The sequence below is a fragment of the Nicotiana tabacum genome, chromosome 14 (genome assembly GCF_000715075.1).
Source record: "Nicotiana tabacum cultivar K326 chromosome 14, ASM71507v2, whole genome shotgun sequence".
Taxonomy (NCBI): domain Eukaryota; kingdom Viridiplantae; phylum Streptophyta; class Magnoliopsida; order Solanales; family Solanaceae; genus Nicotiana; species Nicotiana tabacum.
The window spans coordinates 9,919,558-9,934,324 of NC_134093.1; the positions used below are offsets into that span (position 1 = coordinate 9,919,558).

At 37.8% G+C, this 14,767-nt stretch overlaps 1 pseudogene; it reads right to left on the reverse strand.

The window, feature by feature from the left end:
- Positions 1-5,508: 5,508 nt before the first annotated feature.
- On the reverse strand, positions 5,509-9,230 carry LOC107832445 (lysine-specific demethylase JMJ32-like; annotated as a pseudogene).
- Between the last annotated feature and the right edge of the window lie 5,537 nt (positions 9,231-14,767).

Here is a 14,767-nt window from a genome sequence, read left to right on the forward strand (position 1 = left end):
ATAACATCTCCCAATGAGTTTTAGAAATTAATACCAAAAAATAGAGTAGTACAATTCTTTTTACTTAAGGTTCAATAGACAAAGCTTATGGCATGGAACTCTCCAGCCGGCAAGCCAACTCTAATTTCAGAAGACTACTTGTCACTATTAAGAACTGTAATAATCCAACCGGTCATTTTGAGTATTTGCATTTCGCTCAGCTATTTGATATCTTGAGTAACTCCATATAATGTATTATGACTTGTGTGTATCGCTGGTTTCGGTTTTCGGGTGATTCGAAATTAGTTTGGAAGAATGATTTTCATGCTTGAAGCCTTAAGTTGGAAAAGTTGTCCAAGTTTGAATTTGTATATTTGAACTCGGATTGGAGTTTTTGTGGTCTCGTTAGGTCCGGATAGTGATTTTGGACTTGGCGTACGTCCGGATTTACATTTGGATGTTTCTAGAAGGTTTTGGCACTAATTGGCGAAGGTTAGAAATTTGAAGGTTTGAATGTTCATAAGTTTGACCGAGAGTTAAATTTGATGATATCAGGTTCGAATTATTATTCTGGGAGATGGAATAGGTTCCTTATGTCATTTGAAACTTGTATGCAAAATTTGGGTTCATTCCGGATTAGTTAGGCTTGAATCGGACGCTTGGTTTGAAGTTTGAAGTTCATGAACTTAAGAGATTGATCTTGATCGAAGATTCGTGATTTTGATATTTTTATGTGTGATTTGAGGCATCGAGTAGGTCCGTGTTATGATTTGGGACTTGTTGGTATGTTCGAACGGGGTTTCGAGAGGTTCGGGTGAGTTTCAGGGTGATTTCAGACCATTTTTAGGCCATTTTCAACTGTTGGTTTTTGGCTACATGGGTGCACATCGTGATCGCGGAGAATTGGTCGCGATCGCAAAGAGTAAAATGGAAAAATTCGATATGTGAACCGCATTCGCGGAGGAAGCTTCGCGTTCGCGAAGAAGAAATTTTGCCGTCACTTAGCTGATTTTGGAAGCTTATATCTTGCAATGTATAAAGAATTTGGAGATGATCCAAAAACGAAAGTCGTAGCCCTTTGTTTTTAGTTTTCAGAAAATTAAACCGTTTGTCATATGGAATTTTGATACAAAAACTTATGTTCGTTCGGTTTCAGGCTGTCTGGAAAGAGTTTAGGAAGGTAATGGAATTTATTCATTGCGATCGCAGGGAAATGGTCGTGATCGCGAAGGGTAAAAACTGTGCTGGACAATTTTGGAATCGCGATTGCGAGGTTTGTGACCGCAGTTGCCAAGAAGGACCACTGACAGTGCATTAAAACATAAAATTTCGGGATTTTGAGTTTAGTTTTTCATATTTTAAACTATAGAGCTCGGATTTGGCAGATTTTGAAGGCGATTTTCACCACATCTGGCTTGTTCGAGGTAAGTAACATACCTAAACTTGGATTTGAGGGTATTTAACCCTGGAAACTATGTTATAAGAGAGGTATTGGGGTGACGCACATGCTAGGTGACGATCGTGTGGGCGTGCACCGGGGTAATCATGATTCAAGTTGACTATTAGGCGATGACATGACTTGTTTTGCTATTATATCTTATTCTATGCATGTAATTCCTACTTGTTAGAGTAATTGAGCTGTGATTCATGTTAGAAATCATGTTTAGGCTATGTGCTTATTCGGTTGAGACCTAATGAGGCTTTTTCTGTTCTTTTGAGTTTTCTACTCTAATTGTAATTATATACTCAGTCATGATTCTTCATTTGCATATCATATCTCAGTCTATATTCATCAATCATTGTTGCATCACATGGTATCATTGTTTGGGTTGAGTGATACGAAAGTGTGATCCCTTTAGACTTGAGAGATTGATGACTGAGGTGGGCCTGAGAGAAGTATTTTGAGTGTTATTGTGGATCGGATTGCACGCCGCAGCACACCATATTGGCTTTATTGCTATTATTATTATTATTATTATTATTATTATTATTATTATTATTATTATTATTATTATTATTATTATTATTATTATTATTATTATTATTATTATTATTATTGTGGATCGGGATACACGCCGCAACAGACCTTATTAGCTTATTTATTATTGTGGATCGGGCTGCACGCCACAGCATGCCTTATAGGCTTTTGATTAGCACTTGGGCAGGATCCGCCCCTCCGGAGTTTGACATAACAGCAGTGAGCGCAGGCACAACGATATATATACGCGTGCTTTGGTGAGGGTCTTATGAGCCAGGAACTCATACAATGCCGAGTGATTTTTTTTTTTTTTTGTGTGTGTGTGTTTTGATGAAGTGGGCATTTGAAACAGACAGCTTGAGTATTTTGAGGGGGAGAATACCTGGGAATATCACCATGAAATCATTCATTTGACATACATACTTGGCATGTAGGTATAGAGATGCATTTTTCCTCATGCTAGAGGGTACTGTGACATTCATGATTTGACATGTAGGCATAAAGATTTATATTCCTCATGATAGATGGTATATGTTAATTGATGACTAGACATGTATATTGACATGTAGGCGTAGAGACGTATTTTTCTCATGCTAATTAGTAAACGGAAATTCTTATCTGGTGTTGTGAATTGGAAATACAGTTCTATTGATAAACTCATGTTTAGTTGATTTTCAGTTGTAACAACTGGATTTGACTGTTATACCTAGAAAGCATGTCTACTTTTCCGTAATTATGAACGAGTTGAGCATAATATCTTTTGAGCTATCACTTTTAGTGCCTCCATTATATTATTATGAGTTAATATTGGATATTGGTGTGGGACACTAACCTTCTTTCGAGCTCGTCACTGCTTTCAACCTAAGGTTATGTTTGTTATTTATTGAGTAATTGTGGTCGCTTGTACTCATACTGCACTTCTTCACCTTGCGTGCAGATATCGGAGATGATGTGTTGTGTATGGCGGGAGTTGGCATTGAAGATGTACCTGCGTTCCAGTTATAAATCTGTTTATGTATATTTCGAACATATGATGTATTTATTTCGTATCAGCTTTGTAAATTCTAAGTCTTAGAAGCTCTTGACTTGTACCACAAATCGTTAGGATTTTATATAGAAAGCTCAGCTATTTTATTTATTGATTCCTGCTATTCTATTTGAGTTGTGTTGTCTATCATTTGGCTTACCTAGCGGGTTGGGTTAGGTGTCATCATTGGGTTAGTGACAAGAACATACCAATTCTTGTCCTTAAGGATATTGGTTACAGCATTAAGCTACAGAACAAAAGATTCACAACTGACAGATGATGTATATTTCTGCTTATAATTACAATCATATTTCTGCTTGTTAGGCTCAGTACCAGGAATTAACAACTGACAGAAATTGATTTCACTAGTGCAAGATAACACCGAAATATATACATGGTTAATCCTTTTATTTCTCCTCAAGTTGTTATATTCTTCATTTGTACAACCTAAAATCTATCAAGCGAATATACAACAAATAAGAGGGGCAAAAAACTGCAAAAATCATCAATTATTACTCTTCAAATTTGAAAACACTTCTATTGAACAAGCTGAAGAAAATAATGCACAAGGAGATTGAACAGCGAAGAGAAAAGGAAATGTCTACCTTTATGCTTCTCTTCAGCAACTAATTCCTCTTAGTTTTGAGAAGTTCTATCTTTTTTCCTCTTTAAGTTCATTTAAATAATAGGCTTCTTGTTTTTATTTATAATTATCCAGATCCACTGATTCATTCCATTTAGATGGAGATTAACATTTACTGAATTCTTTCAGAGAAAATCTTCCACAACGAAAAGAACATTTTAAAAAATCGAAGAGGTAGTGATACTTTTTTTAATTAAAATTATAAAGTTTACTGGAATATTGCTCAATGGGGTTATTGGTCTCATTAAAAAGGTGAAAGGGGTATTATTTCTCAACCGTTGAAGAGGTTAAGTGGAATTTACTCTATCTTTAATCCATCACATTCACATTCATTAATGCAATATTTTCTTTCTAGCTTTAAATTCAGGGAGTAGTATTTATTGGGCGTGTTCTTGAAAACTCTTTGGGGTAGTACCGTTTACGCAAATAAATTTTCAACAAAAAAAAAAAGCTGATTGATGCAAAAAATAGAGAATTGCTGTTAAATTATTACTTAATTTATGCCTTTGGCAGAAGAGCTAAACTTTAAGCTAATATGAAAGACCTAATCTAAGTTTACAACAAGGTTACCAAATACCAACCGTGCACTATTTTCAGCTCAACATTTAACAACTCTATGAATATTCTATACTATCGATTCAGGTCGTAGGATTATATAAAACTGGAAAAAAAAAACAGCATTGAGTATAAGTAGGAAAGAATTTTGTATTCTCCTTGATTAGTGTATAAAACAGTCAAACAATTTATTAAAGTAATGAGTTTTGTTTTCGATGTAAATGGCAAGTGGTACAATATAACATTTTACGAGATGAATTAATGCACGAAACAAGCAAGGCGAATGAAGGAAAAAAAATGAGGCTACTAAATTGTATTCCAAATGCAAACTCAAGAGTCGTCAAATATAAAGCAAGCAATTTGATTGGACGAATCTTTACTCCCGCTTTGTATGTATAACAAACTTCCTACGAATCTCATGTACATTAAATCCATAACTAAGCTCTTTTATTACATTATGTGGATGTTCATATATTTTTTATTGTTTAAAATAAAGTTGGATAATAAATTTTATTACTGCTTTGATTTCTTTAAGTGTTCTTGAATCCCGGAAGTAGAATATATAAGGAATGTGTGCGTATATAGACAGTAATGCAAGTTTATGATGAGGAGAGGAGATATGCTATCACTTTGAAAGGTGAAAGGTGTAAAATGATGAATTATGCCACATTTCAAATGTCATTATCAACACCAATTTTCTCGCTTGGCCACAACCCACACACAATTCTTAACAAGTATTCTAGCTCGGGATTTATCCAATTTCCCTTCTCTGAGAAACAAATGTTCCATTAACACAATACAAATGCACTTTTATCCCAGAGAATCAGTAAAGAAGCAAGCAATAGATAGTCTAATATCAGAACGTGATTTGTGCACTTTTGTTGTAAACGCAAACAGTACACTTTCCTCCAATTTATGGCAACAACCATGAGCTGTGGCTTTTGTCTTTTGAGGAACCATCCTAATGCCGCTCTACCCGATAACTGATGATTGCCAGGGCTTGAAAGAAGAAATCCTATAAAGTGCATGCATGCCTTTTCAAGAAGATGGCTTCCTTTAATCGGATCAGGTTGACCTTTCCTTACTGATAAGCAGAACATGCAAGCAAAGCTTCAATAGCAGATTACGGAAGCATTAAGTAAAAGGATGACACAGAACAGGAGAAGGTGGAGCATATAAATACACTGGCCAATCTCTAAAGAATATGGCACCTGAACCTCCATCACTGACACTGTTGCTCTGGATATTAAATGGCACATTGAAGAATCTCCCTAGCTGACTAAACCAGAGATGCAAACCGGGGGGCAATCATGAAGTGAAAAGCTCATTTGAGCTTCTCCCATCTCATGTTGAAAACACTCAGCAAGCGGAAACAAAAGGATGCTTGCAGTATTGGATCTCAAAGAACGAGAAATTCCCTTGCTTCTCCTCACCATAGGGCTCCTGACAGCGTGCGATGTTTACTTTTCTGCAGCGTCTTTAGAATCCTGTAATAAATCATCATTAGCTGAAGCAGTGCTGCTGGATTCCTCTCCAGAGTTGCCCATAGATGAATGGCATTGTGATTCCACAAGTAAATTTCCAGATGATGCAGGATTACACAGCATGGAATGAGGCAGCGATTGCAGGAAGTTGAAGTAAGCATATTTAATATCAAATCGCATGTCATACCCTGCCCGACAAACAGCAGTTTAGTTACCATTACCCTTGGAAAGGAAAGAACAAGGATGAGAAAAGGCCTTCTTTTTCTGTCCTTTTTTCTTCCTTTCAGTTTTTGTTAAATAGGCTGGTATTTAAGATTCTTACAATAGTTTACAGCAATGGTGAGTCCTCTACTGTCTGGGCTCTGTCTAACATGGTGAAAACCACATGCTTGGCCTGCATCATTTGTGTAAAAGAGAAATATGATTAATTAACACCACTAGGTAAAGCTACCACCCATACAGCATCATGAAATGCATGGAACTTTTTAAGAAGCCCCAAAAATATTTTCTGACACACAAATAGTAGAGCAGGTATTGGGCAGGTTTTCTCGGTTTGTTACCAAATTACCGAATTTTTCAGAAGCAAATCAAGAACTTAACCGGATTACCAAATTACCAGAACCAAACTGAGATTTCGGTTCATCTCATTTGGTTTTTACAGAATTATGAATAGCCTTAGCCATCCTAAACACGATGAATCATGCTAAATACATACACTAGAAAAATGCTCAAATCAATTTCCAATTTCAATATTTCAACTGCATAGTAGATCTCTTTCCACCAAGAAAAGTGTAGACTCTTACATTCTTTCTCCTGCTTGATGCCAGGGAGAGAGGATAAATATTGCATCACATGAAATTATACAAGCATGACTAATAAAAGGAATGGTAATTGTCCAAACAAAGATGACTATAAAAAGGAGATGTCTCCCCATTATTCGATGGAAAGAACATTTTTTGCTGACTTTAATGGAGTAAAAAAAAGGGCAGCCCGATGCGCTGAGCTCCCGCTATGCGCGTGGTCCGGGGAAGGGCTGACTTTAATGGAGTATAGATATGAATTTAGATTCTTTATTTGTGGAAAGTGGAATGGCATTCGAGCTGTCAGGGAGAATAATGAAAAAGGTCCACAAGCAATTCATATTGAGTTTGTCCTTGCTACCTATCTCTCTTTGGCCAGTACAAGCTTCAGCTAGACATTGCACTATCTCCATCCCATTTTGCTAATCAGGTTTATTCATTGCAGTGAGAATAAAGTAAGATCAATTAATTGTTTGAGTTTTGGAATTCCAGCCCAAATATATCTAGCAAAAACGTATGGGCTAGTTAAATACGAAATTCAAAATTCTTAAAATAATACACTAGAATGAGAAATAAATTTGTTGATAAAACCAAAAGTTTGCAAACTTTGAGGAAAGTCTCAAAAGCCAAAGTTTAAGACGAAAACAATAAAAAAAAATGACATTACTTTTTTGCAGTGAAAATGTTTCATTAGATTGTTCCTTGCATTGCAAAAACAATGTGCAGTAACTCTTCAACTAGCACCTAAAGAGATGACTCATTGAACTTTTTTTCTTTCTCTGGACTGGTGGATGAAAAGTGAGGCAAATGCTCAAGCTACATTGAGAAACATGAGGTTACCAACTATGTAAAATGCAATCAAGAGATCAATGATTGGACCTAGTGTTGGCGAGGGGAACATTGAAACTAAATGAGAAAAAAATGTAAATGATGCTCCTGAAAGCTTACAAGTAAAGAATCTCGCCCGCCTTGACGGTAACTTCAAATGGCCTTGGTCCATCGAAATATAAAGGAAACTTGGCCATTTCCTTCTCCTCCAACTCAGGTGAAGGGTATGGATTAACACTGCATCATGGCACATACCTCATTGGTTCCTCCAGTTCCAAAGAGAACTCCCCAGTATCCTATAATACCAGAAAGCAGCAGAACACATATCAGCACAGTAGAACAGTACATATACTGAAATTCAAGTTTCCTGAAACAACTTATAACCATTGCAGCTCATCAACATATACATCACGAAACACTAGAAATGACTCCTAGAACTCATACATAAAACCCAATAGAACTACAAGTACGTAATACATGAAAGAAAAACAGGAACCTGAACATTGGCATACTGTTATAACATCGCCATAACATTGTTAATTTATGAGTAACGGGGCAAGTTTTCTCCTATTTCCAAGAATGAATAAAGGTTACAACTAGGATTGCCTTAAGCCACTTGATCTTCTAAGCTACTTGTTATATGATACTATTTTTTTTAGGTCCATTCCCCCCACCCCCACTCCCCAGAAAAAAAGATTTTGACAACTTTCTATATTTGGAAAAAATTGTTCAACTTTATAATTTTTCATTGCAACCCATCAACACATATACATCATAAAGGGATAGAAAGTCATACAATCTTACAATTCACATATAAAAATCCACCAAAACTTCACTTCAACTACATAACATATGTTGAATACATTAAAGAACAAGACATTATACTGAAATTCAAGTTCTCCAAAATTAATGACCACCAAATAGAACTTCCATACCAACACAAATACATCACAAAGTGCTATAATCGAAACAAACATCTAATTCATATATAAAAACCCAACAAACAAGAAATTAATACAAGAAAGAAAAGAATGTTGAACAAAATCGCTAATTCTGTGGAAACCCATCAACACATATAAACCATTTGTCTAAAATTTATACTATGTATGTAGAAAAGTATACCGCATATATAGGTCAATAATTTTGAACATCCTTAATTAAATTCCTAACTTTGCCACTGAACGCACTCATTTCCTTACGAGCACATTAAAGAATATATGGAACCTGGGAGTAGTGGTAATCAGCAGCAGGATACTGACGAACATACATCCTGTGAACATCAGTAGGAGGAAGAAGTAAAAAATGCTTCTCCCCAGAAACAACAGCATATATGTTCTCATAATGATCCTTATGAAATGAAGTTTCAGACAAATCATTACCAATCCAAAGGTTCACAGCTTCAGGCAAACACCCAAGAGCCTCAGAAGCCCAAGTAAAATCCGGATCACAATCGTGACTCAAAGACCCATACTCACTACGAAAACAATCATTCTGCTACTGCAGATAACCCACACAATTCGGGTCCGATTCTAAGACCTGCGTCAAATCATCAGGAAAAGGGATACGTTGAACTTCAGCAGAGGCGAAGCAAGTAGTGGAAGTAGTAGGGTGTGGGGTAAGTGCATCAGCTTTGCCTGTAGGGGTGAGATGAAGGGAAACGGAGGAGGAAGAGAGAGTATTGAGGAGATAAGGGATGGAATGCCAGAGAGTGGTGGCTGGCCAGTGATTTATGGCGTTGGAAATGAGGCAGGGTTTGTTGGAGGAGACGTAGTCGCGGAGGAATTGGAGAGGGGTGGGTGCGGAAGAAAGGTGGTCGATATGGGCGCTGGAGCCCAGGCTTAGATCTCGAACTTCTTGCCAGAGGTTTTCGATGGGTTCTTCCATGGCTGTGCTTAAAGCCTTAAACCCTCACCAATGGGAAATGTCTGCTATATTGCTATTTTCAATTTTTTTTATAGTCTAGTTTTTGAGGCTATTTGATAAAGAATATAAAAATATTAACAGAATCAAGATACTTATTAAGTAATGACATGCAATTTTATTTATAAGCGTTACTAATAGCTATCTCGCGAAAATGATACTATAAGATTAAAATTCACATAGTTTCAACCAAAAAAAAAGAAAAAAAAATGACACCGTCAAATTTATATAACTTAAACCCTTTGGTAAATAAAAATTTTAGATTTTTCTTCACTATATCGTCCAGAAATCTTTAAAAACTTGTGCTTTTGAAAAGAAAAAAATAACATTTTTACAAGTTATAACTTAAGGACCAGAATAAGTTAAGTGAAAACAAAGAATCATTCTCTAAATTTTAGGCAAAAAGAGACCTAAAACAGGTGACCCCAATTCATTTCAGCTCATGCTCATGTTATATAAAGGTAATAGTGAGAAGATATATTGCATATTCTCTAGTTGTTTATCATTCATCAATTGAAAGCACATTTGGTATCAGAGCACATGAGCTCCTACTTCCTCCTCTCTCGTTTGAGTTTTCTCGCTTCTTCGTCTTTCATCTTGCCCTATTTCGATCGATTCATGCGGTGGTGATTCTCCGCTTCCATCACAATATCAGAGTTCGACTCTTCTTTTTCTTCATGCAATTAATTGTTTCTCCTCATCAATTTTATTTTTTTGTTCTTTTCATGGCTGTTGTTGATCAACTGGATGCGATCGTTGTTGATACAAGTGTCGTCGCTGCCAGTAACGGAGTTGATCCGAGCAATCCTCTCTATTTGCATTCGTCTGATAATCTAGTTGTTATACTTTTTCTACTGCCTTTCACTGGCATTGGCTATCGATCTTGAAGACCAAGTGTATTGCGAGCTCTATCCGTAACGAAAAAATTAAATTTCATCAATGGCGATTGTAAACGTCCATATCCTCAGTCTCCTTAGCTTTTACATTGGGAACTATGTAATGATATGGCAACTTCATGAATTTTAAATTCCTTTTTCAAAGATATTGCGAACTGTATAGAGTTCTCAATGATTCTGTCGAGTCGTGAATAGAATTGGAGGATCGTTATAAACAAACTAATGGTATTAGGTTGTATCAAATTCAGAATGAAATAACTGATTTGTCTCAGGAAATCCTTGACATCAACAGCTATGACACTAAATTGAAGAAGCTTCGTGAAGAATTGAGCACTTTAAGTAAGAAAATACAATACAATTGTCATTGTACATGTGGCCCAAGGAGAAAAGGCACAAAGCCGAACAGGATAGGCGGCTTATTCAATTTTTCATGGGCCTAAATGAGGTTTATATAGTAGTGTGTGGGAGAACTCTTATGATGAATCACTTACCGTCAATAGCACATGCTTTCTCTTTGTTGATACAAGATGAGAAACAATAGGAAATAAGGCATTTTAACCAACTAGAATTCACTTCCCTTCATGTTAATACCATATGAAATGCCAATTTCTACACTAATTATTCTCCCAACAACAATGGTCCTAACACCAATAAGTACCGACCTTTTGTGACTATTGTAAACGAATGGGCCACGCTAAGGATATGTTACGATCCAAACCCTATCAATGACTGTGATGGCATCTAACACACCGGCTAGGCGAACCAACAATCTCATACATTAATCAAAGTCATTAGCATAGTTATAATAAGTCTAAACAAGTTCAGCAATATCATAGATAAGGCTAAGTACTATAACCAAGCACAATACAACACCACATTTCCAGATCTAGTGTCACTAATTACATGAACTTCTAAGAGTAATAAAATACAACGGTCTAGAATAAATTTACAATATTGTCTGAATATATGAACAGTAATACTCAAATAGAGGAAGGCAGCTCCAAGGGTCTGTGAACGGATATGTAGCACTACCTTGAGTTTCCAAATTAACAACTAAACACTTTCCTGAACTCCACTGGGACCAACACCTAAATATGTACAAGAAGCGCAGAAGTGTAGTATGATTACAAATGACCTAATGTACTCAGTAAGTTCAAGTCTAACCTCGAAGAAGTAGTGATAAGGCTTTGACCAACAATATACTTACCTCCGTAATCAAATAACCAGTAAGTGCAAATAAAGAGAAGGAACAGATTCGAAACAGTGAGTATTAGTAATATGAATTACAATCAAAGAAGATAATAAGCATGCTTCTCATATATAATGATCAAAGCAAAATTCTTTCACCGAGTCCACATAATATAACAATGTGCATAAAATAGCATGTAAAGGAATGTTCCTACATGGTTGCACGATATATATACATGCTCAAAACTCAATCTTTTCATAGATTCAGTACAAATCCACACACACTCAGTATACCTCGTTTGTCTGGCACAATTGCCCCTCACAATCATACACACTCAGTAGTGTATGGGTGCCTGGCATAAATGCCCCTCACTAAGAACAACTCTATGTGCTTGCGCTCATAAGGCCCAATATAACATGGGTGATCACTTGACTCCGGAGGGACGAATCCATATCCAAAAGCTACCATTGTGGCGTGCAATTCGATCCAACATAATGCTCAATAGCTTAAAAATTAGTCATCAATCTGCTCATATGTCTTAATGTGCTATATAATTGTATTCATATGCAGAGATATATGCATATGCGTGTGAGATAATATATGTATGGTGCACAAGGACATATAAATAAAAATCTAGATGTATGTTCATGACAATGAAGTATGACAACGACTAAAGCAAATTTGCTCAATATATTAAGAATGTGTCTTCATGTCCAAATTAGGAACCATAAGTTTAGACATGATCTATAACATCATTATAAAGCCCACATAGTCACACAATCAAGTAAAGCATGTGACATGAAGGGTACATAATAAAAAAAAGGTAAAGAAGCCTAAAACTATCCCAATCATGATATAAACTTGGTCCGTGTATATACGCTCGTCACCTCGCATATACACTACCTCCAACTCAAGTAACACATAGCAATACAGTCCATTTTAGATGAATTGCCTCTTAACAAGGGTAGCCAAGAGACTTACATCTTCGGCGGATCCCTTCAACCTTCTGCAACCGCTTTTTCTTTAGAAATCTCTTTCAAATGGCTCAAATCTAGCCAAATAATACTCAAATAAGGTCAAATAAAATCATATGAATTACTTCCAAACAATTAAACTTCAATCTTTAATCAAATCTCAAAAGGTGAATAAAAGTTAAGTCGGGCCCACATGGACAAAGCCAGAGTCTAGGACTAGATCCAGTTGACCCATAACCCCATAAGTACAAATATGTTATTAGCTCCCAAATCTATGTCTAAATTTATATCCACAACCTCAAATTATACTCTCTTAAGTTATAAAAAATAATCTCAAATTTCATTCTTAAATTCCATGTTTTAGGTGTAGAAATCCATAGGAAATCAATATATATGATCATATTCAAGTAAATATTACTTATCATCATTATTATGGTGAAATACCTCTTCAAGATCTCCTCCTCTAGTTCTCCAAAACTAAAAAATGATAAAAATAAGTTAAATCCCGAAATTTGAACTTAAAATACCCCTGCCAACTAAGCATGTCCAATGGGACGGGACGACCAGGCACATCCCGGTCCTGGCCCGCAAAGTTTAAGTGGGATGGGATATGAGGTTAAAGGGACACGGGATGGGAAGGGTCACCCATTTTGTCCCGGTGGGCCAGCCCGATCCCGGCCCGGCAGCCCACGAATTTTCTTTTTTAAAAAAATAAAAGATTTGTTGACCAAAGGCTGTATTTTCAAAAATAGCCGTTGGGCAACGACTAAAAATAGCCAAAAATGGTCCCTACCCCTCAACTTTTAATTTAACCCCAAAAATTATTAAATTATACTTTGGCCCATATATATATATATATATATGTGTGTGTGTGTGTGTGTGTGTGTGTGTGTCCAGGTCGTCCAACCTTTGCACTAGGCTGGTTTTTAGATCAGGCAACGTATCCACGATGGGCAGTAATGCGTCAACCGTCTCTTCTAGGGTCGTGATGCGATCCCCGTAATTCACCATGGTCAGAAATGGTGATGATGATGCCAATGAGTTCCCTCGTCCGATGTCGAGCCTAGGCTCTGATACCAACTGTTACGCGGCGCCTTCCTGAAGTTCCTTGGAAGGGCGACGTAAGGCTAAGCAACCGATGTCAGTGCGGTTGCTATGCGCCAACTGAGGTCCTCGTCGTACGCTAGACTAGATTGTCAGTGCCGTACGGAAAAACCAATGTCGTGAGCAATTGAGCAGCGGAAAATGAGCAACTGATGATGAAAGCTGATGATTGTATTGATGATGATGATGAAAGCTATTACAAGATGCAATACGGTGTCGGGGGGAGAGACACCAGTACAGAGAATTGTTTGAATGCTTGAATGTTTGAATGCTTTGGTCCCCCTTAATAATGCTTAAAAAAAATAAACCAAAGTTACATGAGTTGACCTAAGAAAGCTGTAGAAGCACACTGAAAATGAATGAAGTAAAACTACTCTATAATTACAATGAAAAGGACTTAGTCTTCTATGGAAGCAAGTCCGATGGCAGCAACTTTATCTTGAGCAGCAGGGTCTGCGCACGCGTTGCTGTGGGCGCGCACGGCACTGTTTGGATCTACCAGTGACTGGGCGCTGGTGCTTGGCATTGGGTCTGCGCGCGGGGCACTGTCTGGGTGTGCGGCGCTGATGGCAACATGATGCTTTGTGCGCGCGGCATTGTCGGTACGCGCGGCACTGATGGCATTGGCCAGCCGCTGGGCACTGGAATTGATTATCGATGGGGCGACAGAGGCGCATGCTCGCTTGTCACTTGGCGCTGCCGAGACCACGGGGCCGACTGTGGCGCTAGGCGTTGGGAGGCTTTCCGGGACACCACGGGGCGCGTCCAAGGGGTCATGGGTCGATGATGGAAAGCAGCCCATGACATTCTCCCCCACTTGAGTTGGCGACGTCCTCGGAGCCTTACCTGCAGGATGATGATGATTGGTCAGGCTCTTGATGGCTGGGAGGTTTGTTCCCCTCGGTGCTGTGAGATGTCTTTATGAATGATCTTCCATGCATTTCTGAAATGGCCTGAGGCGGCTGACATGGAAGACTGGATGGATTTTCCACCAGGCTGGTGTGTTCAGTTGGTATGTGGATTTCTCGATGCGCCTTTTAATGGAAAAAGGCCCGATGTAGCTTGGCAATAGGCGAGGATCTTGGGTCCTCTTTGCAAACAAGTTTCGCCTCGGGGTTCTTACCATCACTTTGTCCCCTGCTTGATGTTGCGCAAAGCGACGGTTTTGTTCGGCATGCCTCGTTGCCCTGTCTTGGGCATTGACAAGATAGCTCCGCACTATCTTCAAAGTTTGTTCCCATTTTGTAGAGAAATTGGCAGCTCGATGAGATGATGGTATGTTTGGTGCATTCACATTTTGTGGGAGTAGCGGTTGTTGTCCGGTAACAATTTCAAAAGCACTTTTGTTTGTATGGGCACACTTTTGTGAATTGAAACACAGCTGAGCAGC